The 25,937-nt window shown below is 47.5% G+C and overlaps 1 protein-coding gene across 1 annotated transcript in view; it reads right to left on the bottom strand.

Annotated features, from left to right (window-relative positions):
• Positions 1-10,993: 10,993 nt before the first annotated feature.
• Positions 10,994-25,937, bottom strand: part of LOC119277674 (bZIP transcription factor ABI5 homolog) — a 27,225-nt gene continuing 12,281 nt past the window's right edge. Inside the window, exon 6 of the transcript XR_005137265.1 lies at positions 10,994-11,007. The gene's annotated coding sequence lies outside the window, so the exon portion shown is untranslated. The remainder of the gene's footprint in view (positions 11,008-25,937) is intronic.

The following is a 25,937-nucleotide window of genomic DNA, read 5'->3' as shown; positions in this document are numbered from 1 at the left end:
AAGTAAAAACAAAGCAAGTAATAAAGCGATAGAGATTGATATGATGAGAATAGACCCGGGGGCCATAGATTTCACTAGTGGCTTCTCTCAAGAGCATAAGTATTCTACGGTGGGTGAACAAATTACTGTTGAGCAATTGACAGAATTGAGCAGAGTTATGAGTATATCTAGGTAATGATCATGTATATAGGCATCACGTCCGAGACAAGTAGATCGAAACGATTCTGCATCTACTACTATTACTCCGCTCATTGACCGCTATCCAGCATATATCTAGAGTATTAAGTTAAAAACAGAGTAACGCCTTAAGCAAGATGACATGACGTAGAGGTATAAATTCATGCAATATGATAAAAACCCCATCTTGTTATCCTCGATGGCAACAATACAATACGTGCCTTGCAACCCTTTCTGTCACTAGGTAAGGACACCGCAAGATTGAACCCAAAGCTAAGCACTTCTCCCATTGCAAGAACTACCAATCAGTTGGCCAAACCAAAAAGGATAGTTCAAAGAGACTTGCAAAGATAACTCAATCATACATAAAAGAATTCAGAGAAGATTCAAATATTTTCCATAGATAAGTTGGATCATAAACCCACAATTCATCGGTCTCAACAAACACACCGCAAAAAGAAGATTACATCGAATAGATCTCCATGAGAGAGGGGGAGAACATTGTATTGAGATCCAAAAAGAGAGGAGAAGCCATCTAGCTACTAGCTATGGACCCAAAGGTCTGAAGTAAATTACTCACACTTCATCGGAGGGGCTATGGTGTTGATGTAGAAGCCCTCCGTGGTAGATGCCCCCTCCGGCGGAGCTCCGGAACAGGCCCCAAGATGGGATCTCGTGGATACAAAAGGTTCCGGCGGTGGAATTAGGTTTTTGGCTCCACATCTGATCTATCAGCGGTACGTAGGTATATATAGGAGGAAGGAGTACGTCGGTGGAGCACCAGGGGGCCCACGAGGTAGGGGCGCGCCCAGGGGGCACCCTCCACCCTCGTGACCGCCTCTGGCACTTCTTGGAGTAGGGTCCAAGTCTCCTGGATCACGTTCTGTGAGAAAGTCACGTTCCCTAAGGTTTCATTCCATTTGGACTCCGTTTGATATTCTGTTTCTTCGAAACACTGAAATAGGAAAAAAACAGCAATTCTGGGCTGGGCCTCCGGTAAATAGGTTAGTCCCAAAAATAATATAAAAGTGGAAAATAAGGCCCAATATAGTCCAAAACAGTAGATAAAGTAGCATGGAGGAATCAAAAATTATAGATACATTGGAGACGTATCAGGCATCCCCAAGCTTAATTCATGCTCGTCCTCGAGTAGGTAAATGATAAAAAAAGAATTTTTGATGCAGAGTGATACTTTGGCATAATTTCAATGTAAATCTTCTTAATTGTGACATGAATATTCAGATCCGAAAGATTCAAGACAAAAGTTCATATTGACATAAAAGTAATAATACTTTAAGCATACTAATCAAAGTAATCATGTCTTCTCAAAATAACATGGCTAAAGAAAGTTATCCCTACAAAATCATATAGTCTGGCTGTTGCTCTATCTTCATCACACAAAGTATTTAATCATGCACAACCCCGATGACAAGCCAAGAAATTGTTTCATACTTTAGTAATCTCAAAACTCTTTCAACTTTCACGCAATACATGAGCGTGAGCCATGGACATAGCACTATAGGTGGAATAGAATGGTGGTTGTGGAGAAGGCAAAAAAGGAGAAGATAGTCTCACATCAACTAGGCGTATCAACGGGCTATGGAGATGCCCATCAATAGATATCAATGTGAGTGAGTAGGGATTGCCATGCAACGGATGCACTAGAGTTATAAGTATATCAACTAGGCGTAGAGTAACTTCATTCGGCCGGTTTGGTAGAGCTCTTCGTCTTGGATGCAGTAAGCTGTGGCCTGCCTCGCCACGCGTTTCGCGTCCTCTTCCTTCTCTGGTAGGATCCCTCGCACCAAGTAATCCTTGAACTCCGCGGTCCAACATCCTTCCTGAGGTTCCAGCGCCAGGAGCAGGCGTGCCCGTGAGGTCGGGCCACAGGCCAGGGCTCCCGAGGCAGACGGTTGAGGGAGCTCCTCCCATGGCTGTGTTGTGCTCGACAGTGATGGTGCCGCCGAGGGTTTGAAGAGTCGCTCCTCGAAGACACCAGGCTCTTGAGGCAACCGCCTGGACGCCCTCCTAGCGATGTCATCAGCCTCTTGATTGGTGCCGCGAGGCACATGTTGCAACTCCAGCCCCCAAAACTGTTTCTCCATCCTGCGGACCTCCGCAAGATATGCTTCCATGTGTTCGTCCTTCGGCTCGTACACCTTGTTGGAGAAGTTGACGAGAAGTTGTGAATCGCCCTTGATGATGAGGCTCTTTACTCCCAAGGAGACTGCAGCTTTCAAGCCCGCTATCAGGCCCTCATATTCTGCTATGTTGTTGGAGACCGTTTCTCCATGATAGAAGCAGAGTTGCACGACATAGTAGAGCATGTCCTGAGTAGGAGATATGAGCATTGCGCCAGCCCCCGCGCCATGTCGGGAGAATGCCCCGTCGAAGTACATGACCCAGCCGTCCGGTGCCTCGCTTCCCGGGGAAAGAGACTGGTCCTCGCCCGCTTTGAGCCCTGGTGCCTCTGCCCATTCTGGCATGAAATCTGCAAGTGCGGCCCCCTTGATGACTCTTGTCATGCTGAATTCCAGCTGGAATGCTTGTAGTTCGATGTTCCATTCAGCGACTCTTCCAGCTGAGTTGGGGCTCCTGAGTACCCTTTCCAAGTGGTATGCTGAGACGACCTTGATGGGATGGCCTTGGAATTAGTGCCGCAGATTGTGTGAAGCCACTAACAGCGCGAGGAGGAGTTTTTGGGGCATGGGGTACCGCGCCCTTGCGTCCCGTAGCACCGTGTTGACGAAGTATACGGGGTGCTCGACGAGGTTGAGGGTGCTGGCGCCGCCCGCATCCTCCGGGGGTTGAGGTGCCTCCTGAGACGGCGGAGCACCCAACGCTTGGTCGCCTTGGGAGGCCTCCTCCACTCCGGGTGCGTTCCCCTGCTGAGGCTGATCCTTTTCTGCTGCGGTCGTGGTCTTTGCGAGGCTTTCTTGGCCTTGCTCTGCTCCCGCCGGGATGGAGGCTGCGGCCTTGGTCCGGCGCTCCTCTCTAACCGCCACCAGGGCTGTGCTGGCAGAGTAGGGGGTGGATGCAAGGTAAAGCACCAGGGGCTCCCGAGGGCACGGAGCTACCATCACCAAAGGGCTGGTAAGGTACCTCTTGAGATCTTGGAATGCCTTGTCGGCCTCTTCAGTCCACTCGAATGGACCCTTCTTCTTCATCAGCTTGAAGAAGGGCAGTTCCTACTCCCCCAACTTGGAGTTGAAGCATCCTAACGCGGTTACACGCTCGGTGAGCTTCTGCATTTCTCTGAGGGTCTTCGGCGGGCTCATGTCTTCGACTACCTTGACCTTCTCTGGGTTGGCCTCGATGCCCCTGTGGGACACGAGGAAGCCCAAGAGCTTGCCCGAGGGGACTCCGAACACGCACTTCTCCGGGTTGAGCCACAGATCCACTTCACGGAGGCTCGCGAAGGTTTCTTCAAGGTCCTGTATCAGGGTTTTTGCCTCACGTGACTTCACCACAATGTCATCGACGTAAGCTTCAGCGTTCCTCCCAAGATGCCGGCCCAAGGCGATGTGCATCAGCCGCTGAAAGATCGCGCCTGCGTTGTGCAACCCAAATGGCATGCAGGTATAGCAGTACACTCCACACGGGGTCAGGAAGGCCGTTTTCTCCACGTCCTCTACCTCCATCTTGATCCGGTGATAGCCCGAGAAGGCATCTAGGAAGCACAATAGGTCACACTCGGTGGTAGAGTCGATGATCTGGTCGATGCGAGGGAGCGGGAACGGATCCTCTGGGCAGGCCTTGTTGAGGTTGGTGAAGTCGACACATATACGTTCCTTTCCTCCCTTTTTTGGCACAACCATAGGGTTGGCCAGCCATTCAGGATAGCGGACCTTGCGAATGACGCCCGCTGCCTCTAACTTGCGGGTTTCTTGGACGATGAAGGCCTGCTTTTCCGTGGACTGCCGTCTTGCCTTCTACTTCATGGGGCACACGTTGGGGCACACATTGAGATGATGTTCAATCACATCCCTTGGGACCCCTGCTAGCTGATCAGGTTCCCATGCAAACACCTTCTTGTTTGCATGCAGGAACTTCACCAAGGCCTTCTCCTGCTCAGGTTCGAGGTTGGCGCCTATGGTGAAGGTGGCGCCAGTGTATCCATCCTCGTCGACTGATACCTGCTTGGTCTCCGCCTTATCTTGGGTGAATAGCTGCTTCTTCTTAGCCGGTGCAGCCCCCTTGGGCTCGAGATCATCTGTGCTGGCGGGCTACGCCACCGCGGCCGTCTTGAAAGCAAGCTTGAGCGCCTGCAGCGCATCCCTTCTGTCTCCGGACACGGTAAGGACGCCGCTGCTCCCGGGCATCTTCATGAGGTTGTACGCCGGGTGAGTCGCTGCCATGAACTGGGCCAAGGCTGGGTAGCCGAGGATGGCATTGTATGGGAGGCCGATGGGGGCGATGTCGAAGTCGATCATCTCCGTGCGGAAGTTATCATGGGTGCCGAAGGTCACCGGGAGGCGGATCTGCCCTAGGGAGCCGGTGGAACCGCCTCCGACGCTCGAGAAGGGCCTGCTGGGTTGGAGCCGCTCTAGCAGCACGTGGAGGAGACTGAAGGATTCCACCGAGAGCACGTTGAGGCTGGCACCTCCGTCGATGAGGGTCCTGTGATGGCCACCTGGCATATGGTGGGGGTGCATAGCATCGGGAGTATGCCCGAACAGGCGGTGTTGGAGGGGTGATCATCCGAGCTGAAGGATAAATCCGCCCTGGGTGCCACCCAACCCAGGGGGGTTTCACGGTGCTTGAGGACGGCGCCGATCTGGCGGACGAACGGCTTGACGTGGCGGCCCGAAGGTGGTGCCTGCAATCCGCCCAGGATGGCTGCGATGATTGGGCGTGCCGTCGCAGCATGTTGGGCGAGGACGAGGTTGCGCAACTCCTCCCAGGAGGCCACAGAGGCAGCTGGCAGGTGGAGCAGCCACATGCGAGGGACGCCGGTGAGGGCCATGGGCAGCTAGTTCGCCATGAGCTTGTCGTCACCTCTGGCCTTGAGGATGGCTTCTTAATATGCTAGCAGGAAGTCCAGCGGGTCAGCCATGCCGTCGTAGCACGGTGGCATGTCCGGCTTGAACTTGTTCGGCCACCGCACCTGTCGCAAGGCGGGGGCCAAGGCTCGGAGCCCCCTGGTTTCCGCGTCGGCATCGACAGCCAGAGAGGGCGGTGCGTTGGCCGCCATGACGGCAGAGCGTGATGCAGATGGTGGATGGATCGACGGAAGGGAGAGCTCCGGCGCACCCCTACCTGGCGCGCCAAATGTCAGATGTTGGTTTCCGGCAAACACTTAAGGTTCGAACTCTGGGGTGCCCTCGAAGATCTCTCCCCTACCGATCTACGTCTGGTCGCCTCGTGAGATCTAAGCTGGAAAATGATGAACAACACGAGGGACACAAGATTTATACTGGTTCGGTCCACTGTTGTGGTGTAATACCCTACTCCAGTGTGTGGTGTGGTGGATTGCCTCGGCGGCTGATGATGAACAGTACAAGGGAAGAACGGCCTCGCGAGAGGTGTTCTTGAGCTGGTGCGATGAACTGCTTGTGCGAGTTCGGTCCCCTCTCGATCTCTCTCTGGCTTCCAAAATCTGGATCCCCCCTACTCTGTGGTGGCTAGCTCTATTTATAGAGGCCCTGGGCCTCTTCCCAAATATTGAGCGGGAAGGGCGCCAACAACGGCCATTTTGAAGGGGAACATCTAGTACAAGTGATCCTGACTAAATTTGGTCTTCGGCTGCCAAAAGCACTGGTGATGACGCCATCTTGGGCTCCACGGTGACCTCCATCATGCTGCTCCGCTGGCCTCGGTCTTCTTGCACTGAAATGGAAACCTTTACCTGATGCCTTGGTACTCTCCGCCTGTGCTTGCCCCCTTTGCACCAAAGAGGAAACAAGGACACTACGCAGGCCGGCGTCCGCCTGGCGCCCGCCTAGTCTTGATCGTCATGGCTTGCATCACGAGCACCTCGCAAGGCACCCTACCTTGATCTCTCCGCTCCTCGCGAGCCTTCCCGGCGAGGCCGTTCCTGAGGAAGCCTTGCACCGTCCGCCCCGCGAGGCTTGGCCCCTCGCGAGGGTCTCGAGTCTTGTTTTGATGAAGATGGGCCGTACTAGGCCACCACTTGAGCCACGCCGCAGGCCGCAGGCAGGCAAGTCTGGGGACCCCCGTTCCCAGGACGCCGACACATATTTCTGCCATGCATCCATGCCAAAGACAAATAATGGGGACCACTAGCTATATTTTGATGATGTATACTAGTGTATAGTAGAAAATATGAATAAAGCGGTCCCACCTGCACGCATCTTGATGCGAGCATTCAATGGCAGATTTGTTGCCGCTAGGTAGCATCACCGTGCAAAAAGACTTTTTGCCATTCCCCACCATTGGCTGGACAGGAAGCTGTTGTACGAGACGTGCGACCTGAGGTTGGGCATGCACTGGTCTGGGATCCCTGTTGATCTCAGCCCATACCTCCTCCACCGTCTTCCGGCACAGCGGGGGAGGCAAGGAGAAGGACCTCTACCGGCATACGCCACTTCATCCTGCATCCCCGCCACCTCCGCTTCCACTAGCACCCACCACAGGAGCCTCCTCCATGCCCACCAAGCCATCGCCAATGGCTGCTTGGAACTCCTCGACATTCCATATGTTGCTCATGAACTCGTCCATGTTCATGGACCCAAAATCCCGCCCCCCTCACCCACCTCGCACGCCAAGTACTGCAGCGCTGGCGCAACCGTCTACTCCTCACCTTCGAGAATACGCGGGTGTTAGCCGACTTCTTCCTCGGAGAACTTCATGTTCATGCTCATCTCTGACGCCATCCTATCTCTCCACTATGGTCTCTACATATGCTCTTGGATGCTTGTGGTGTGAGGTTCAGTCTTGTGCGTCATGACACCCTATTTATAGACTGCCGCATGCAAGAGATAAGCATCAACTAAAGCATTAAATAGCTATTAAATTCATGTGATTGGTAAAATAGGTGAGCTATAGATAGATAGATACAGAGTAGATCGTTCGTCTCGTACTAGATAGATAGGGAGCTGCCAAAGCGCCAAACATCCACAAGATGCAGCTACCGTAGCGCCGCAACAGGGCATCACCTTCTTGTTGTTGACGTTCTGGACTATTCCATCATCTTCTCCACCAGCTATAAAAATAATCAAGACCAAAAGTTGTTACCATCAGCACGCTCACATTAACTGTTTTAAGACTAGGCAATTATGTTGTTGCAAGCAATTGGCAAGTTATGGTAAGTGTGGGAGGGTTTTTTTCTTGGAAATGAAGGATCACCCCTAGCCTCCGATGCACACAGCCATAAGAGTATGAGGGTTGATGATCGCTATCATGGTTGGCCAATGAGGGAGCGCAACTAAAGGCTAGTCGGACCAGCAAGCAGCAAGTCACGATGGAGGGGGGAAGTGGATCGACTACCCAAGAACTGTTTGAATGACTAAAATTTCACCGCCGCGGCAAAGTGTGCCTACTTGATTAAACTCAATTCGTGTGTCATCTCCACTTCTTCACAAGAGAGGAAAGGTGAAGTCTCCCGCACACATATCTGAAATGGACCACACACATAGCATCACGTCATATTAAAACTCAAGTACACATCAACATATTGCTAATTTCCTTTTGTTCCATTTGTTCGAAGTTTCTCACAAACCCATCATCATCTAATAATAGTAACTACAACACAAGTTCACTTGCTTGACCACATAAATACTGACATTTTGTTCCTTATGGGTTTTAGGTACTACTAGTAAATTACCGTACCATCACGCTCCGAAAAAAAGGTAACTACTATCAACACCAGAATTATTGTTGCGGCTCCATCAAAAACACAAAAAGCTAGAATGCAAGTCCTGCCAATCCTCCTACTGGCACGACTGTAGAAGATGAATGCCGGGTCACTGTTCACCGGATGCAGCTACCGCAGTGCCGCAAGAGAGCGCCACCCTTCTTGGTGTTGACGTTCTCCTTGGACTATTCTATCATCTTCTCCACGAGTTGTAAAAAGACATGACCAGAAGGTGTTCTCTTCAGCACACATATATTAACTTTGGCAAGCATAGCAATTAGGTTGTTGGAAGGAATTGGCAAATTGTGATTGCTGTAGGATTGTATTTTTTTATTAGAAAAGGAGGATCACCCCTGGCCTTCGATGCACACATCCATAATATTATGAGGTTGGATGACCGCCGTCATGGTTTGCCAACCAGGGTGCACAACTGAAAGCTAGCCTGACTCTCAAGCAACGAGCCGCAATGGAGGGGAAAGGGGATCAGCTACAAAGCATTGCAATTGGTGACCACCATCAATTCTAACGGGATCTTGCGTGATTGTTGATTGGAATAACTCAAATGTCACTTGATTTTAAAAATATTTGAATCGCTCAAATTTCACCAACGCGGCAAAGTGGGACTACGTGACTAAACTTAACTCGTGTGTCATTCCACTTCTTCAGAAGGGAGCAAAGGCGAAGACTCCCACACACACACACATTCGAAATGGACCACACACATAACATCACGTATTAAAGGACGAGTACACATCAAAATATTGCTAATTTCTATTTGCTCCTTTCGTTTGAAGTTTCTGACAAACCCATCATCACATATTAACAGTAAAAACAACACAACTTCACTTGCTTGACCAGATAAACACTGACATTTGGCTTCTTATGGGTTTTAGGCAATACTAGTAAATTATTATACCATCCCGCTCCAAAAATAACAGGTAACTACAATTAACACCATAATTGTCATTGTAGATGCATCAAACACACAAAATGGCCAGAATGCAGGTCCTCATCATCCTCCTACCAGATCAGCTAAGGAAGCTTAATGGCGGGTCAGCATTCACCAGATGCAGCTGCCACAGTGGAGCGACAAGGCACCACCGTTCTTGGCATTTTACTTTCACCATGGAATATTCCACCATCTTCAACCCTAGTTGTAAAATAAATCACGACCATAGGGTGTTACCATCAGCATGCTCACATTAAAAATTTTAAGACTTGGCAATTTGGTTGTAGCAAGCGATTGGCAAATGATGGTAAGTGTGGGAGGTTTTTTCTAAGAAACGGGGGACTCCGATACACACACCATAAAAGTATGAGGGTTGATGATCGCAGTCATGGTTGGCAAACAAAGGAGCCAAACTGAAGGCTAGACAGACCCTCAAGCAGTGAGCCGCGATGAAGGGCAAAGGGTATCGACTACCCAAGCATTGCAATGCGTGACCACCGTAAAGTCTCCTGGGATCCCATGTAACCACTGATTTCAAAACCTCAAATTTCACCAGATTTAAAAACTATTTGATTTCTCAAATTTCATCGATGTGACAAAGTGTGCCTATGTGACTAAACTCAACTCATGTGTCATCTCCACTTCTTCATAAGAGAGCAAACGTGAAGAATCCCACACATGCATCCGAAATGGATCACATACATAACATCGTATCATACTAAAGCGTGAGTACACATCAACATATTACTAATTTTCTTTTCTTGCTATATCTGAAGTTTCTAACAAACCCATCATCACCTATAAACAATAACAACTCAAGTTCACTTGCTTGACCAGATAAACACTGAAATTCAGGTCCTTACTGATTTTAGGTACTACTATGAAATTGATATACCATCCCGCTCCGTAAACAAATGGTAACTACTATCAACACCAGAATTGTTGCTGCCATTGCATCAAACACACAAAATGGCCAGAATGCAAGTCCTCCTCATCCTCCTGCCAGCACAGCTATGGAATCTCAAAGGTGGGTCGTCGTTCACCAGATGTAGTTTCCACAGTGTCGCGCCATGATGCCACCCTTCATGGCGTTGACGTTCTCGTTGGACTGTTAGATCATCTTCTCCAAGAGCTGTAAAACAATATCACGACCACAGGGTGTTACCATCAGCACACACACATTAACCGGTTTTAGACTTGGCAATTAGGTTTTTGCGAGCAATTGGAAAATGATGGTAGGTGTAGGATGGTTTTTTTCTTAGAAAAGTGTGATCACCCCTGGCCTCCGATGCACACAACTATATGAGTATGCAGGTTGATGATCGCCGTCATGGTTGGCCAACCAGGGAGCATGTGAAGGCTAGTCAAACCCTTGAGCTGCGAGCCACGACGCAGGGGAAAGGGAATCGACTATCCAAGCGTTACAATGGGTGATCACCGTCAAGCCTCACAGGATCCCGCGTGACCGCTAATTTGATAGCTCAAAGTTCATTGTATTTAAAAACTATTTGAATAACTCAAATTTCAAACACGCGACAAAGTGCGCCTATGTGACTAACTCAATTTGTGTGTCATCCCCACTTCTTCGGAAGAGAGTAATGGTGAAGAGTCCCACACACACATCCAAAATGGAACACACACGTAGCATCCCATCATATTAAAGCATTAGTACATATCAACATATTGCTGATTTTGTTTTTTTGTTTGACTGAAGTTTCTAACGAACCCATCATCACCTATAAAATGAAACAACAACACAAGTTCACTTTCTGACATTTGGGTCCTTATGGGCTTTAGATACTACTATAGTAAATTACTATACCACCCCGCTCCGAAAAGAATAAATAACTATACTATCGACACCGCAAATGTCGTTGTAGTTGCGTCAAACACACAAAAAGGCTAGAATGCAAGTCTTGCTCATCCTCCTGCCAACATGACTATGGAAGCTGAATGGCAGGTCACCGTTCACCAGATGCTGTTGTCGCGGCACCACGACAGGGCGCCACCCTTCTTAGCATTGAAATTCTCCTTGGACATACTGTTAAATCATCTTCTCCACCAGCTGTAAAAAAACTACGACCACGGGGTGTTACCATCTGCACGTACACAATAACTATTTTAATACTTGCCAATTAGGTTGTTGCAAGCAATTGGCAAATGATGGTAAGTTTAGGATGCTTTTTTCCTAGAAAAAAGGAGGACCACCTTTGGCCTCCAATGCACACAATCTTAATTGTATGAGGGTTGATGATCGCTCTCATGGTTGGCCTACCAGGGAGCATAACTCAAGGCTAGTCGGACCCTCAGGCAAGCCGCGACAGAGGGGAAAGGGGTTCGACTACACAAGCATTCGGATGGGTGACCATCGTCAAGTCTCACGGGATCCCACGTGACCATTGATTTGAATAGCTCAAATTTCACTAGATTAAAAACTATTTAGACGCTCATATTTCACCGACACGGCAAAGTGTGCCCACGTTATTAACTCGTGCATCATCTCCACTTCTTCAGAAGAAAGCAAAGGCGAAGATACCCACCCACACACACACACACATCTGAATTGGACCACACACATAGCATCGGTCCATATTAAAGCACGAGTGCACATCAAAATATTGCTAATTTTGTTTTCTTCCATTTGCCTGAAGTTTCTGGCAAACCCCTCATCACCTACAAATAGTAACAACAATGCAACTACTAGTAAATCACTATACCACCCCGCTCCAAAAAGAAAAGGTAACTACTATCAACACAATAATTGTCGTTGTAGTTGCATCAAACACACAAGATGGCTAGTATGTAGTTCATATTCATCCTCCTACCGGCATAACAATGGAAGCTAAATGGCGTTCCACCATCCTCTAGAAGAGTTGTCGCAGTGCTGCGACAGGGCACCACCCTTCTTGGCATTGACATTCTCCTTGGACTGTTCCATCATCTTGAACACCGGGTGTAAAAAAATCACTACCACTGGGTGTTACCATAAACACACACCCATTTACTGTTTAAGACTTGACAATTGGGTTGTTGCAAGTAATTGGCAGCTGATGGTATGTGTAGGAGGTTTTTTTTTCTTAGAAAAGGAGGATCACTCCTGGCCTCTGATTCTCACAGCCATAAGAGTATGACGGTTGATGATCGCCGTCATGGTTAGCCAACCAGGGAGCACAACTAAAGGCCAACAAGACTCTCAAGCAGCGAGCCGCGATGGATAGGATAGGGGGTTGACTACCCAAGCATTGCGATGGGTGACCACCGTCGAATCTCATGGAATCCCATGTGGCCGATGATTTGAATAGCTCAAATTCCACTGGATTTAAAAACTATTTGTATAGCTTTCACCGACACGAAAAGTGCGCCCACGCGACTAAATTCAACTTGTGTGTTGTCACGCCCAATATGCGACCATATCCAAAAGGAACTCGAAGGTCCCACCAAGGATAGACCCGCATATTGAAATGCTTTTGCAAGGTGGATATCATTACATCAACATTACATAATAGATGGGGATACATACATAAGGCATACAAAGCCACACGAATACAACATTACAAAATATGAGAGCATCATCCGTCTACGGATGAATCACAAACAGAAACTCAAACGACATCCACCCTGCTAGCCCAGGCTGCTGACCTGGAACCTATCCCCTGATCGAAGAAGAAGCAGAAGAAGAACTCAACGCAAGCAAGCATCGCTCTCGCATCATGATCATCGCAAAACCTGTACTTGCAACTATTGTTGTAGTAATCTGTGAGCCACGAGGACTCAGCAATCCCATTACCATGGGTATCAAGACTAGCAAAGCTTAAAGGGAAAGGAAGGGGTAAAGTGGTGAGGCTGCAGCAGCGACTAAGCATATATGGTGGCTAACATACGCAAATAAGAGCGAGAAGAGAAGCAAAGGAACGGTCGTCAACTAGCAATGATCAAGAAGTGATCCTAAACTCCTACTTACGTCAAACATAACCCAGAAACCGTGTTCACTTCCCGGACTCCGCCGAGAAGAGACCATCACGGCTACACACACGGTTGATGCGTTTTAATTCGGATCTGGTGTCAAGTTATCTACAACCGGACATTAACAAATTCCCATCTGCCTATAACCGCAGGCACGGATTTCGAAAGATTATACCCTGCAGGGGTGTCCCAACTTAGCCCATGACAAGCTCTCGCGATCAATGAAGGAATAGACCTTCTCCCAGGAAGACCCGATCAGACTCGGAATCCCGGTTTACAAGACATTTCGACAATGGTAAAACAAGACCAGCAAAGCCGCCCGATGTGCCGACAAATCCCGATAGGAGCTGCACATATCTCGTTCTCAGGGCACACCGGATGAGCAAGACGATGGGTTGGCATAGACCCTGGTTGCCCAGGGGGCGCCGGACATCGCTCGTTTTGGACCAACACTTAGACAAGCACTGGCCCGGGGGGGCTAAAATAAAGATGACCCTCGGGCTCCGGAAACCCAAGGGAAAAAGGGCTAGGTGAGGCAAATGGTAAAACCAATGTTGGGCCTTGCTGGAGGAGTTTTATTCAAAGCGAACTGTCAAGGGGGTCCCATAAATCACCCGACCGCGTAAGGAACGCGAAATCCGGGAACATAACACCGGTATGACGGAAACTAGGGCGGCAAGAGTGGAACAAAAGACCAGGCATAAGGCCGAATCTTCTACCCTTTACCAAATATATAGATGCATTAAATAATATAAGAGATATTGTGATATCCCAACCAAAATCCTGTCCACCATGGAGAAATCTTCAACTTCACCTGCAACTAGCAACGCTATAAGAGGGGCTGAGCAAAAGTAGTAACATAGCCAAGCAACGGTTTGCTAGGAAGGGTGTCAAAGGTTAGAGGTTCATGGCACTTTGGGAGGCTTGAAGAGCAACAGATAGGTAACGCAGCATAGCGATAGAACGAAGCAACTAGCATAGCAATGATAGTAGTGAGATCCAGGGTAGCGGTCATCTTGCCTGAAATCCCGCTAGGAAGAAGAACGAGTCCATGAAGAAGACAAGCTGAAGTAGCCGAACGGATCCTCACGAACGCAACGTTACCGGAACTAAGAAGCAACACCGGAAAGAAGCAAACAACATGGTAAACACACAAACATAAACATGGCATGATGCACAATCAAGTATAATGCATGTCCGGTTTAATGAGGCATGGCATGGCAAAGTGCAACAAACAATACTACAAGTTAAGTGGAGCTCAATATGCAACGAGTTGCATATTGACGAAACACCACATCAATTATTTAGTTCTATCCCGTTTATGTACCCAACAATATTAAATGTTGTTAAACATGGCAAGAGGTGAAGCATAAGAAAACTACCTACCTAGGCAAGTTTGAATGAGGCCGGAAGTAACAAACAACAATTCCGGAAAATCCCCATGTGCATATTTTAGATTCGGTACTGTTCTGCCCTAAACACAATTTTCATTTTGTTAAACAGGAAAAAAAAAGTGCACCATGTTAAACTAGGCATTTTTCCACCCCATTTACATATAAAGTTTATTTAAAATGGAGCTACAGTTATTTAGTTATGAAATATATCATTTTAGCATGGCATTTATACAGAATTAAATAAACAGCAAGTTTAAACATTTTAAACATGGATGAAAATGACATATTATTAATTTACACAATTTTCTGAGTATTTTACATATATAAAACATTTTAATCCGATGCACGGTTTATTAGTTATTAAAAGCATGAAGAATAGGGGGTTTTCTGCAAAACTGCAGTTCCTGGAAATTAGCTAAAATCGCAGCGTATGAAAAAAAACATGGGCCGAATCTGGGCGGACTGGGCCAACAGAGAGGTGCTGGGGGAGGCATCTCACCATGGGCCTTGGCCCGGTGAGAGGAGAGGCCAAGGCAGGCCTAGGAGGGTGCTGGGCAGCTGGGCTGCAAGTGAAGCAGAGGAGGCCTCGCGCGGTGAGCTTCAGCCCGGTTCGGTGAAGGCAGCAGGCTAAGGGGCGGCACGAGCAAGCTGGGCCTTGGCTCGGGCCCGATCTGGAGGCTGCTGGAGGCTGGCGCTCCTGTTCTGACGAAGCAGAGGGATGCGGTCAACGGCTGCAGCGCGACGCGGCAGGAGCTCCGGCGAGGCGGCCTCGGTGGGGACTGGTCGGAACGGACTGGGATGGCAGATGTAGGCGAGATGGAGGGGTCGGCAGGGCCCTGATCTGGCCGAAGGACGAGCTTGAGGCGGCTACGGCTGCCTGAAAACTCCATGGACACCAAGTCGGGCTCCCTGCACGATCAGACAGAGAGAGAGAGAGAGAGATATGAGAAGGAGCAGAAGGGTGAGGAAGGAAGGGAAGGCAGGGCGGCGCGGTGGTGCTTGAGCACCAGGCGAGGCAGGGAGGAGGCTGGCGGCATGACCTGCTGCTGCTAGACCAATGGTTGCCGGAGTCGCGCTCGCCGGCGCGGAGGAAGAGGCCAGAACGGCAAGGTCCTCGAGACCCTGGCTCCGATGAGGCGAGGCACGGGAGGCCTCGGACGCCATGGCTTGGGGCACGAGGAGAGCTTGAGCACGGGATGGCGAGGTCCTGCCAGACGGGACGGCGGCTGGACCCTGGTACAGAGAGAACGAGAGAGAGAGATGAGATGCAGAGAGGAGAAAATGGGGGAAGGAGAGGGCGCAACGGGGCTCATCTGATGGTGGTGGTTGCCTGCGGCGAGGCAAGGAGCACGGGGATGCTCGGGCCTCCAAGGATACTGGCGCAGCGAGGATCTCGGGTAGGGAATAGCGGAGGAGCTTGGGGCTCGGGCGACCCGATTGGTCAACCACGCAAGATGAGGGAGGCTGTCGGGGAGGATTTGGATCGGGAGGGATCCCGAGGAAATGAAGTGGCGGCGGCTGGGGAGGATCCCTAGAAAAATAGGTGGTGTGTCTAGATTAGGTTAGGGGTGATCTATATATAGCAAAGTGAGTCTAGGTTTGGGCCTTCTGATTTGCATCGGACGGTCAAGATACAAAGGTTAAGAGGGATCAAATAATAAACCGAAGATACTTTCAGGATATTTGCGGATGATCCGGAACCATCGGCTATGACTGTCCGGGTCGGGTTCGGGGGAGGTTAGTGGGCTGTGTAGAGGGGTTGGGCTGAGAAGGGAGAGAGAAGAGGTGCGTCCCGGTGACAGTTTCGGAGACCGAAACGTCCGACGATTAAACCGACTTTATCGCGGTTATAAATATAACGGCTGGGCAGTCAAACGGACTCCGAATGCGACGAAACTTGACAGGCGACCTGTCTACACTATAATAAGGCCGCATGACAAGTTGCAACCCATTCCGAGAACATTTTTATGCCACTTATAAAATAATATTTTGGAGGTGCCGCGGGCGCGTGCGAGTGTGTCTGGACTCTGAACGGACAACGGAGAGAACCGGCGGAACCCGAACGGATGCAAGTTTTATGAAAACGATGTCGATGCAATGCGCATGATGCTATGAGATGAGATGCATAACAAGAATAAAATGCAAAACAGCAGACAAAACCCAACCGCGGAGGAAATAATAAATCACATCACCGGAAATGGCAAGAGTCGGAGTTATGAATATGGAAAGTTGTATCCGGGGCATTACAACACTCCACCACTACGAGAGGATCTCGTCCCGAGATCTAGGATGGCACCGGAGGGAAACGGAAGAGGAAGAGAAGAGGTAAACTAACTTGCTTCTTCGACAAACGAGTGAAACCATGAACCTTGAGAGGTTGAGCAAAATGAAAGGAGGAAAACAATGAAGATGAGCAAAGTCGAAAACACTCCGTTAGAAAAGAGGAACAAGGGATACAATGAGAACCAAGAGGTTGCAAAGACATGATTGACGAGCACAATGGACAAGAAGGAATTGAAACCACTCTGGTTGAAACGAGATAAGAATGAATAATAATGATATAATTTGGACAACACTCCGACTGTAAATGGAAGGAATTGAACATGAACTTATAAGATGAGAGGATACTTGATGAAATCAACAACACACTGCCTCCGGAACGAAAGAATAGAAGCTAGATTGTTGGGATAACGGGCGGAGAAGAAAATGACAATTTCTGCCACAAATGAACTTGGAAAGCATCCTTGCAAGGAAGGATTGAACGGAGTTGTTGAAAAATCAACAACGAAAGGAACAAGCTTGTTGTGGGCTTACGGCAAACATCTCAAAATGATGAGGTGACAACCGGACACTAACGAAAAACAATTGCTTGTTTGAGATTAAAGAAGAGCTGAAAATTGCTTTCGCCGAGAGGATAGGAGAAAACTTGGATCAATGATAAGCACCACAAATAGCAACATTCCTTAGGGAAGGCTTTAAGTGAAATCTGACACAAGATAACTCCAATGAAGAGATTGATGGACTGAGAAGAACTCATGCTCGAAGGAGTTGATGGGTTTAACTACCTCATTCTTGACAACATATGAATCATGAAACATGAATGAAATTGTCAAGAGTGACATAACACCACCTCAAAAGATATTGTAGAAGGAATTGCACTTCGAAATGCAAGAAGAAGAATACTTGAACGCCTCAAAACAAAACATGTGTTGAGAACCATGTTTACTTTTGAGTATAGCTTGGCGGATCTTAACTTCAGGAGAAATCTTGAAGAACAATTGAAGAATGAAAAGAATCCTTGAGGAACCACCATGTAGCTCTTCCATGAAGAACTCCGGTAATAAAAGGATGATAGAAAGAAAGAGAAGTTGAAAACACAAGGTGAAGCCTTGCGATGATTTAGATGGAGCTTTGCGATGATATAACCAAGAAAACTTGGAACTCCGGAAATAAAAGAATTGAATCACCTCGAGGAAATAAGAATAAGATTTATTGTATGCTTATCCTTCATCAAATTAAATTGATGACAAGCAATGGATTTGGCATACTACTTATTCCCGTAGAAAGGATTAAAAGAGATATAGCGCAAACTTGAGAAGGTATTGATGGAACCACCGGTGGGATTGAAAAGAACGAATGAATGAATGAATTGATACGATGACGAAGGAAGAGAAATCTTAAACAAACCACCGTAAGAATTGAAAATGAAAGTAACAAAGGCACAAATCACTGGAAAGAATTTGAAAACGAATGAAGATACTTGAAGGGATTTAAATACGTGAGAATGAAGAGATCATCAACTGATTAGAGGGTATTTGAACGATTCACCGGTAAGATTTGGAGAACGATAGCTACAAGCTGAGAATGAAGAATTCTGAGATGATGGCCTTCGTAGGAATAAAATGGAAAGAACTCAAGAAATGCTCCGGATGGGTGAAAAGAATTCTCACAATCGAAAACAATTATGAGAGGATGGCATCAAGCTAGAATCACGAATCTTGAGAGAACGGATAAGATTTAGAGGAAAACTCTTCTTCACTCTTGAACTGACAACGGGAAACACCACCAAAATTATTGAGATACTCCGGTAGAATGGAAAGTGAAGGGGTTGAGTCAACAATGATAAGAATTTGAAAGCGATCTTGGAGAAGGCATGTGACTGATGGAATCTATTCTTACGTCAAACTTGGAAATGAATTTGAGAATGGCTCCGAGAAAATTAGAAGAGTCAGGTAAGATCCTGGGAAAAAACTTGTGGGTTAGGGCCCACTCAAAAGAACCATCGTTGGAAATGATTTAAAGAGATATTGCACCGGTTGAATTCAATGACTTGAATGAGATAATAATCTCGAAATATCTTGAACGGATTGAGAATGGAAAACACGAGTCTTGTGAAATATCTTCAGCACTCCAGGACAAATGAATAGGAAGAAGTGAATGATTAAGAGGTGCACCGATGTGGAAAAACATTTGAAACGAGGAAAGGGATATGATCAACACCGAAAGATTGAATTAAAACCACCGGAGAGGAATACGAGAATGAAGATTGATGAACTTGAAGCTCGTGAGCATCTTCACGAGGGATCACCGGATCAAAACAATGATTGAAAAGAGTGAAGAGACTTCACATGAATAAATGGATACTTGATTATAATATATGAGTCATTGAAGAAAAGGGTGGGAGGGTGGGGAAAAACAAAGACAACTTGGGGGCGGATGAAACAAACACCGTTGAGAAAACTTATAATTGATCTTGCGGATGGGGAGAATGATGGGATCATCTCGAAGAGAAGCGCCCCGGTTGGAAAAGAATTAACATGACAACCTAAATGATCAAAAGTATTAGTATTCACATAGCAATATGAGAACACCGTTTAGGAAAGGTATGGATTCAACATTTGACTCGAAGCAACTCGAATACCACAAATAAAACAAAACAAAGGATTGGATTGCAGAATAAGCCGGAACAAATACATATGATAGAGATTTACCCAATCCCATATCATGCATCTGTCGGAAAGATATTCTAGGAGCTACTTGAATTCCCACCTATAAAACTCCCGAAACTTTCTGGTTATGCAATCTGGTGTTGGGGATACAGGGGAAGCAATATATCTCACCCAAACTAACAATACCTACATCCAGCTGTATCCATCCGTCAACACATAACCAAGAAACCTTCGGAAATCGTGTACCTCAACCTTCAAAAAGCATCCGTTATACGAGTTATGGCAATACTCTCGAGCTCGCCCTAGTACTGGGTTATCGAGGTTATCTCACCAACAACTGCATAAAAGAGATTTTCGATGTCGGCAAAACTCAGGTATTCCAGAACTGCAACGATAAAATTGTGACGACAACACCCAGAGCTCGACTCCCCGGGTCAAAGCCACATAAATAGACAGGAGGCACCAAGAACAATGTTCTCGTCACAAAACCATCGAAACGTTCCAAGATACCCGCGTGATCCTAAATTTTTTTTAGTGAAATTTGAGGAGAGGAAAGACAAAATATCTACGTCAGGAGACCTCACTAGAGCGACGAAGGGGCTGAGGAGTAAAAAGAATCCTACTCTCCGATATATATAATCCTAAGACTCAAAATAGTTTTCTTCTAGACTCAACAACGGCCAACAAACAAGGGGGCTCCTAGGGTCGGTCGAGGCTCTGATTACCAACTTGTCACGCCCAATATGCGACCCTATCCAAAAGGAACTCAAAGGTCCCACCAAGGATAGACCCGCATATTGAAACGCTTTTGCAAGGTGGATATCATTACATCAACATTACATAATAGATGGGGATACATACATAAGGCATACAATGCCACACGAATACAACATTACAAAATATGAGAGCATCATCCGTCTACGGATGAATCACAAACAGAAACTCAAACGACATCCACCCTGCTAGCCTAGGCTGCCGACCTGGAACCTATCCCCTGATCGAAGAAGAAGCAAAAGAAGAACTCAACGCAAGCAAGCATCGCTCTCGCGTCATGATCATCGCAAAACCTGTACCTGCAACTGTTGTTGCAGTAATCTGTGAGCCACGAGGACTCAGCAATCCCATTACCATGGGTATCAAGACTAGCAAAGCTTAAAGGGAAAGGAAGGGGTAAAGTGGTGAGGCTGCAGCAGCGACTAAGCATATATGGTGGCTAACATACGCAAATAAGAGCGAGAAGAGAAGCAAAGGAACGGTCGTCAACTAGCAATGATCAAGAAGTGATCCTGAACTCCTACTTACGTCAAACATAACCCAGAAACTGTGTTCACTTCCCGGACTCCGCTGAGAAGAGACCATCACGGCTACACACACGGTTGATGCGTTTTAATTCGGATCTGGTGTCAAGTTATGTACAACTGGACATTAACAAATTCCCATCGGCCTATAACCGCAGGCACGGCTTTCGAAAGATTATACCCTGCAGGGGTGTCCCAACTTAGCCCATGACAAGCTCTCGCGATCAACGAAGGAATAGACCTTCTCCCAGGAAGACCCGATCAGACTCGGAATCCGGTTTACAAGACATTTCGATAATGGTAAAACAAGACCAGCAAAGCCGCCCGATGTGCCGACAAATCCCGAGAGGAGCTGCACATATCTCGTTCTCAGGGCACACCGGATGAGCAAGACGACGGGTTGGCATAGACCCTGGTTGCCCAGGGGGCGCCGGACATCGCTCGGTTTGGACCAACACTTAGACAAGCACTGGCCCGGGGGGGCTAAAATAAAGATGACCCTCGGGCTCCGGAAACCCAAGGGAAAAAGGGCTAGGTGAGGCAAATGGTAAAACCAATGTTGGGCCTCGCTGGAGGAGTTTTATTCAAAGCGAACTGTCAAGGGGGTCCCATAAATCACCCGACCGCGTAAGGAACGCAAAATCCGGGAACATAACACCGGTATGACAGAAACTAGGGCGGCAAGAGTGGAACAAAACACCAGGCATAAGGCCGAGTCTTCCACCCTTTACCAAATATATAGATGCATTAAATAATATAAGAGATGTTGTGATATCCCAACCAAAATCCTGTCCACCATGGAGAAATCTTCAACTTCACCTGCAACTAGCAATGCTATAAGAGGGGCTGAGCAAAAGCTGTAACATAGCCAAGCAACGGTTTGCTAGGAAGGGTGTCAAAGGTTTGAGGTTCATGGAAATTTGGGAGGCTTGAAGAGCAACAGATAGGTAACGCAGCATAGCGATAGAACAAAGCAACTAGCATAGCAATGATAGTAGTGAGATCCAGGGTAGCGGTCATCTTGCCTGAAATCCCGCTAGGAAGAAGAACGAGTCCATGAAGAAGACAAGCTGAAGTAGCCGAACGGATACTCACGAACGCAACGTTACCGGAACTAAGAAGCAACACTAGAAAGAAGCAAACAACATGGCAAACACACAAACATAAACATGGCATGATGCACAATCAAGTATGATGCATGTACGGTTTAATGAGGCATGGCATGGCAAAGTGCAACAAACAATACTACAAGTTAAGTGGAGCTCAATATGCAACGAGTTGCATATTGACGAAACACCACATCAATTATTTAGTTCTCTCCCGTTTATGTACCCAACAATATTAAATGTTGTTAAAGATGGCAAGAGGTGAAGCATAAGAAAACTACCTACCTAGGCAAGTTTAAATGAGGCCGGAAGTAACAAACAACAATTCCGGAAAATCCCCATGTGCATATTTTAGATTCGGTACTGTTCTGCCCTAAACACAATTTTAATGTTGTTAAACAGGAAAATAAAGTGCACCATGTTAAACTAGGCATTTTTCCACCCCATTTACATATAAAGTTTATTTAAAATGGAGCTACGGTTATTTAGTTATGAAATATATCATTTTAGCATGGCATTTATACAAAATTAAATAAACAGCAAGTTTAAAAATTTTAAACATGGATGAAAATGGCATATTATTAATCTACACAATTTTTTGAGCATTTTACATATATAAAACATTTTAATCCGATGCACGGTTTATTAGTTATTAAAAGCATGAAGAACAGGGGGTTTTCTGCAAAACTGCAGTCCCTGGAAATTAGCTAAAATCGCAGCATATGAAAAAAAACAACATGGGCCGAATCTGGGCGGACTAGGCCAACAGAGAGGTGCTGGGGGAGGCATCTCACCATGGGCCTTGGCCCGGTCGGAAGAGAGGCCAAGGCAGGCCTTGGAGGCCGCTAGGCAGCTGGGCTGCAAGCGAAGCAGAGGAGGCCTCGCGCGGTGAGCTTCGGCCCGGTTCGGTGAAGGCAGCAGGCTGAGGGGCGGCACGAGCGAGCTAGGCCTTGGCTCGGGCCCGATTTGGAGGCTGCTGGAGGCTGGCGCTCCTGTTCTGACGAAGCAGAGGGATGCGGTCAACGGCTGCAGCGCGACGCGGCAGGAGCTCTGGCGAGGCGGCCTCGGCGGGGACCGGTCGGAACGGACTGGGACGGTAGACGTAGGCGAGATGGAGGGGTTGGCAGGGCCCGGATCTGGCCAAAGGACGAGCTTGAGGCGGCTATGGCTGCCTGAAAACTCCACGGACACCAAGTCGGGCTCCCTGCACGAGCAGACAGAGAGAGAGAGAGAGAGAGATGAGAAGGAGCAGAAGGGAGAGGAAGGAAGGGAAGGCAGGGCGGCGCGGTGGTGCTTGAGCACCAGGCGAGGCAGGGAGGAGGCCGGCGGCATGACCTGCTGCTGCTGGACCAATGGTTGCCGGAGTCGCGCTCGCCGGCGCGGAGGTGGAGGCCAGAACGGCAAGGTCCTCGAGACCCTGGCTCCGATGAGGCGAGGCAAGGGAGGCCTCGGACGCCATGGCTTGGGGCACGAGGAGAGCTTGAGCGCGGGACGGCGAGGTCCTGCCAGACGGGACGGCGGCTGGACCCTGGTACAGAGAGAACGAGAGAGAGAGATGAGATGCAGAGAGGAGAAAACGGGGGAAGGAGAGGGCGCAACGGGGCTCATCTGATGGTGGTGGTTGCCTGCGGCGAGGCGAGGAGCACGGGGAGGCTCGGGCCTCTGAGGATACTAGCGCGGCGAGGATCTCGAGCAGCGAATAGCGGAGGAGCTCGGGGCTCGGGCGACCCGATTGGTCAACCACGCAAGATGAGGGAGGCTGTCGGGGAGGATTTAGATCGGGAGGGATCCCGAGGAAATGAAGTGGCGGCGGCTGGGGAGGATCCCTAGAAAAATAGGTGGTGTGTCTAGATTAGGTTAGGGGTGATCTATATATAGCAAAGTGAGTCTAGGTTTGGGCCTTCTGATTTGCATCGGACGGTCAAGATACAAAGGTTAAGAGGGATCAAATAATAAACCGAAGATACTTTCGGGATATTTGGGGATGATCCGGAACCATCGGCGATGACTATCCGGGTCGGGTTCGGGGAAGGTTAGTGGGCTGTGTAGAGGGGTTGGGCTGAGAAGGGAGAGAGAAGAGGTGCGGCCCGGTGACAGTTTCGGAGACCGAAACGTCCGACGATTAAACCGACTATATCGCGGTTATATATATAACGGTTGGGCAGTCAAACGGACTCCGAATGCGACGAAACTTGACAGGCGACCTGTCTACACTATAATAAGACCGCAAGACAAGTTGCAACCCATTCCGAGAACATTTTTATGCCACTTATAAAATAATATTTCGGAGGTGCCGCGGGCGCGTGCGAGTGTGTCTGGACTCTGAACGGACAACGGAGAGAACCGGCGGAACCCGAACGGATGCAAGTTTTATGAAAACGATGCCGATGCAATGCGCATGATGCTATGAGATGAGATGCATAACAAGAACAAAATGCAAAACAGCAGACAAAACCCAACCGCGGAGGAAATAATAAATCACATCACCGGAAATGGCAAGAGTCGGAGTTATGAATATGGAAAGTTGTATCCGGGACGTTACATGTGTCTCCATTTCTTGAGAAGAGAGAAAAGGTGAAGAGTCTCACACACACCTCCAAAATAGACACACACATAGCATCAAATCAATATTAAAGCGCGAGTACACATCAACATATTGCTAACTTTCTTTTGTTCCATTTGTCTAATATTTCTGAAAAACACATCATCACCTATATATAAATAGTAACAACAACACAAGTTCACTTGCTTGACTAGATAAACGCTGACATTTGGGTCCTTATGAGTTTTAGGTACCACTAGTAAATGACTATACCATGCCGCTCCCAAAAGAAAAGCTCACTACTATCAACTCTCATGGAATTTCGTCTGACCACTAATTTGAATAGCTAAAAATTCATTGGATTTAATAACTATTGAATGGCTCAATTTTCACTTATGCGACAAAGTGCACCTACGTGGATAAACTCAACTCATGTGTCATCTCCACTTCTTCAGAAGATAGCAAAGGCAAAGACTCCAGCATACACCGGAAAATGGACCACACACATAGCATTGCATCATATTAAAGCGTGAGTACACATGACACAGAGTATGCCCCCGACCTCATGTGCTCTCTAATGAATAGTAATATAAAAAAAGTGAAAAAATCAAAAAAATCCTGAATTTTTTGATGCAAACTTTGAAAATGTTCTCAAAGCTTGCAAATTTTATCCCGAAATAACATTCTTGGAAGTCATGGTGAAAAAGCAAAAGTCGACACTCCATAAATGCTATTTTTGAAAGCATTTTGGAGTGCTGTTTTTTTTATGACTTCCACGAATGATATTTCGGGATGAAATTTGCAAGCACCGAGAACATTTGTCAAATTTTACACCCAAAAAAATTCAAAAATTATGGAAGTTTTATTTTTCATTTTTTTGAACTTAATATTCATTATGAACTCAATTGATCTCAGAAGTAGAAGGAGAGTTTCGGAGTACACATCAATATATTGTTAATTTTCTTTTGTTCCATTTGTCTGAAGTTTCTGACAAACCCATCATCACCTATAAACAGCAACAACAACACAAGTTTACTTGCTTGACCAGATAAACACTGATATATGGGTCCTTGTGGATTTTAGTTACCACTAGTAAATTAATATATCATCCCGCTTTGAGTAGAAAAGGTAAATACTATCAACGCCACAATTGTCGCTGCTGAAGTTGCATCAAACACACAGTCCTCCTCCTCCTACCAGCACGGCTATGGAAGTTGAATGGCGGGTCATCGTTCATCAGATGCAGCTACCGTAACGCCGTGATAGGGCATCACCCTTCTTGGCGTTAACGTTCTCCTTTGACTGTTCCATCTTCTTCATCAGCTATAAAAATAATCACGACCCACCGGGTGTTACCATCAGCACACACACACACACACATTAACTGTTTTAAGACTTGGCAATTAGGTTCTTGCAAGCAATTGGCAAGAGGATCACCCCTCGCCTCCGATACACACAACCGTAATAACATAAAGGTTGATGATATCCGTCATGGTTGGCCAACCAGGGAGCGCAACTGAAAGCTAACCGGACCCTCAAGTAGCGAGCCGTGGAGGAGGGGAAAGGGAATCGACTACCCAAGCATGACGATGGGTGACCACCTGTCAAGGCTCACGGGATCCCGTGTTTGAATAGCTCAAATTTCATTGGATTTTAAAGTTATTTGAATGGGTCAAAATTCACCGACGCAGTAAGGTGCGTCCACGTGATTGAACTCTAACCCGTGAGCAAAGGCAAAGACTC

Source organism: Triticum dicoccoides, chromosome 3B (assembly GCF_002162155.2).
Source record: "Triticum dicoccoides isolate Atlit2015 ecotype Zavitan chromosome 3B, WEW_v2.0, whole genome shotgun sequence".
In the NCBI taxonomy this organism is placed as follows: domain Eukaryota; kingdom Viridiplantae; phylum Streptophyta; class Magnoliopsida; order Poales; family Poaceae; genus Triticum; species Triticum dicoccoides.
The sequence above is the reverse complement of the archived record's forward strand: the minus strand, read 5'-3'. Positions and strand labels throughout refer to the sequence as shown.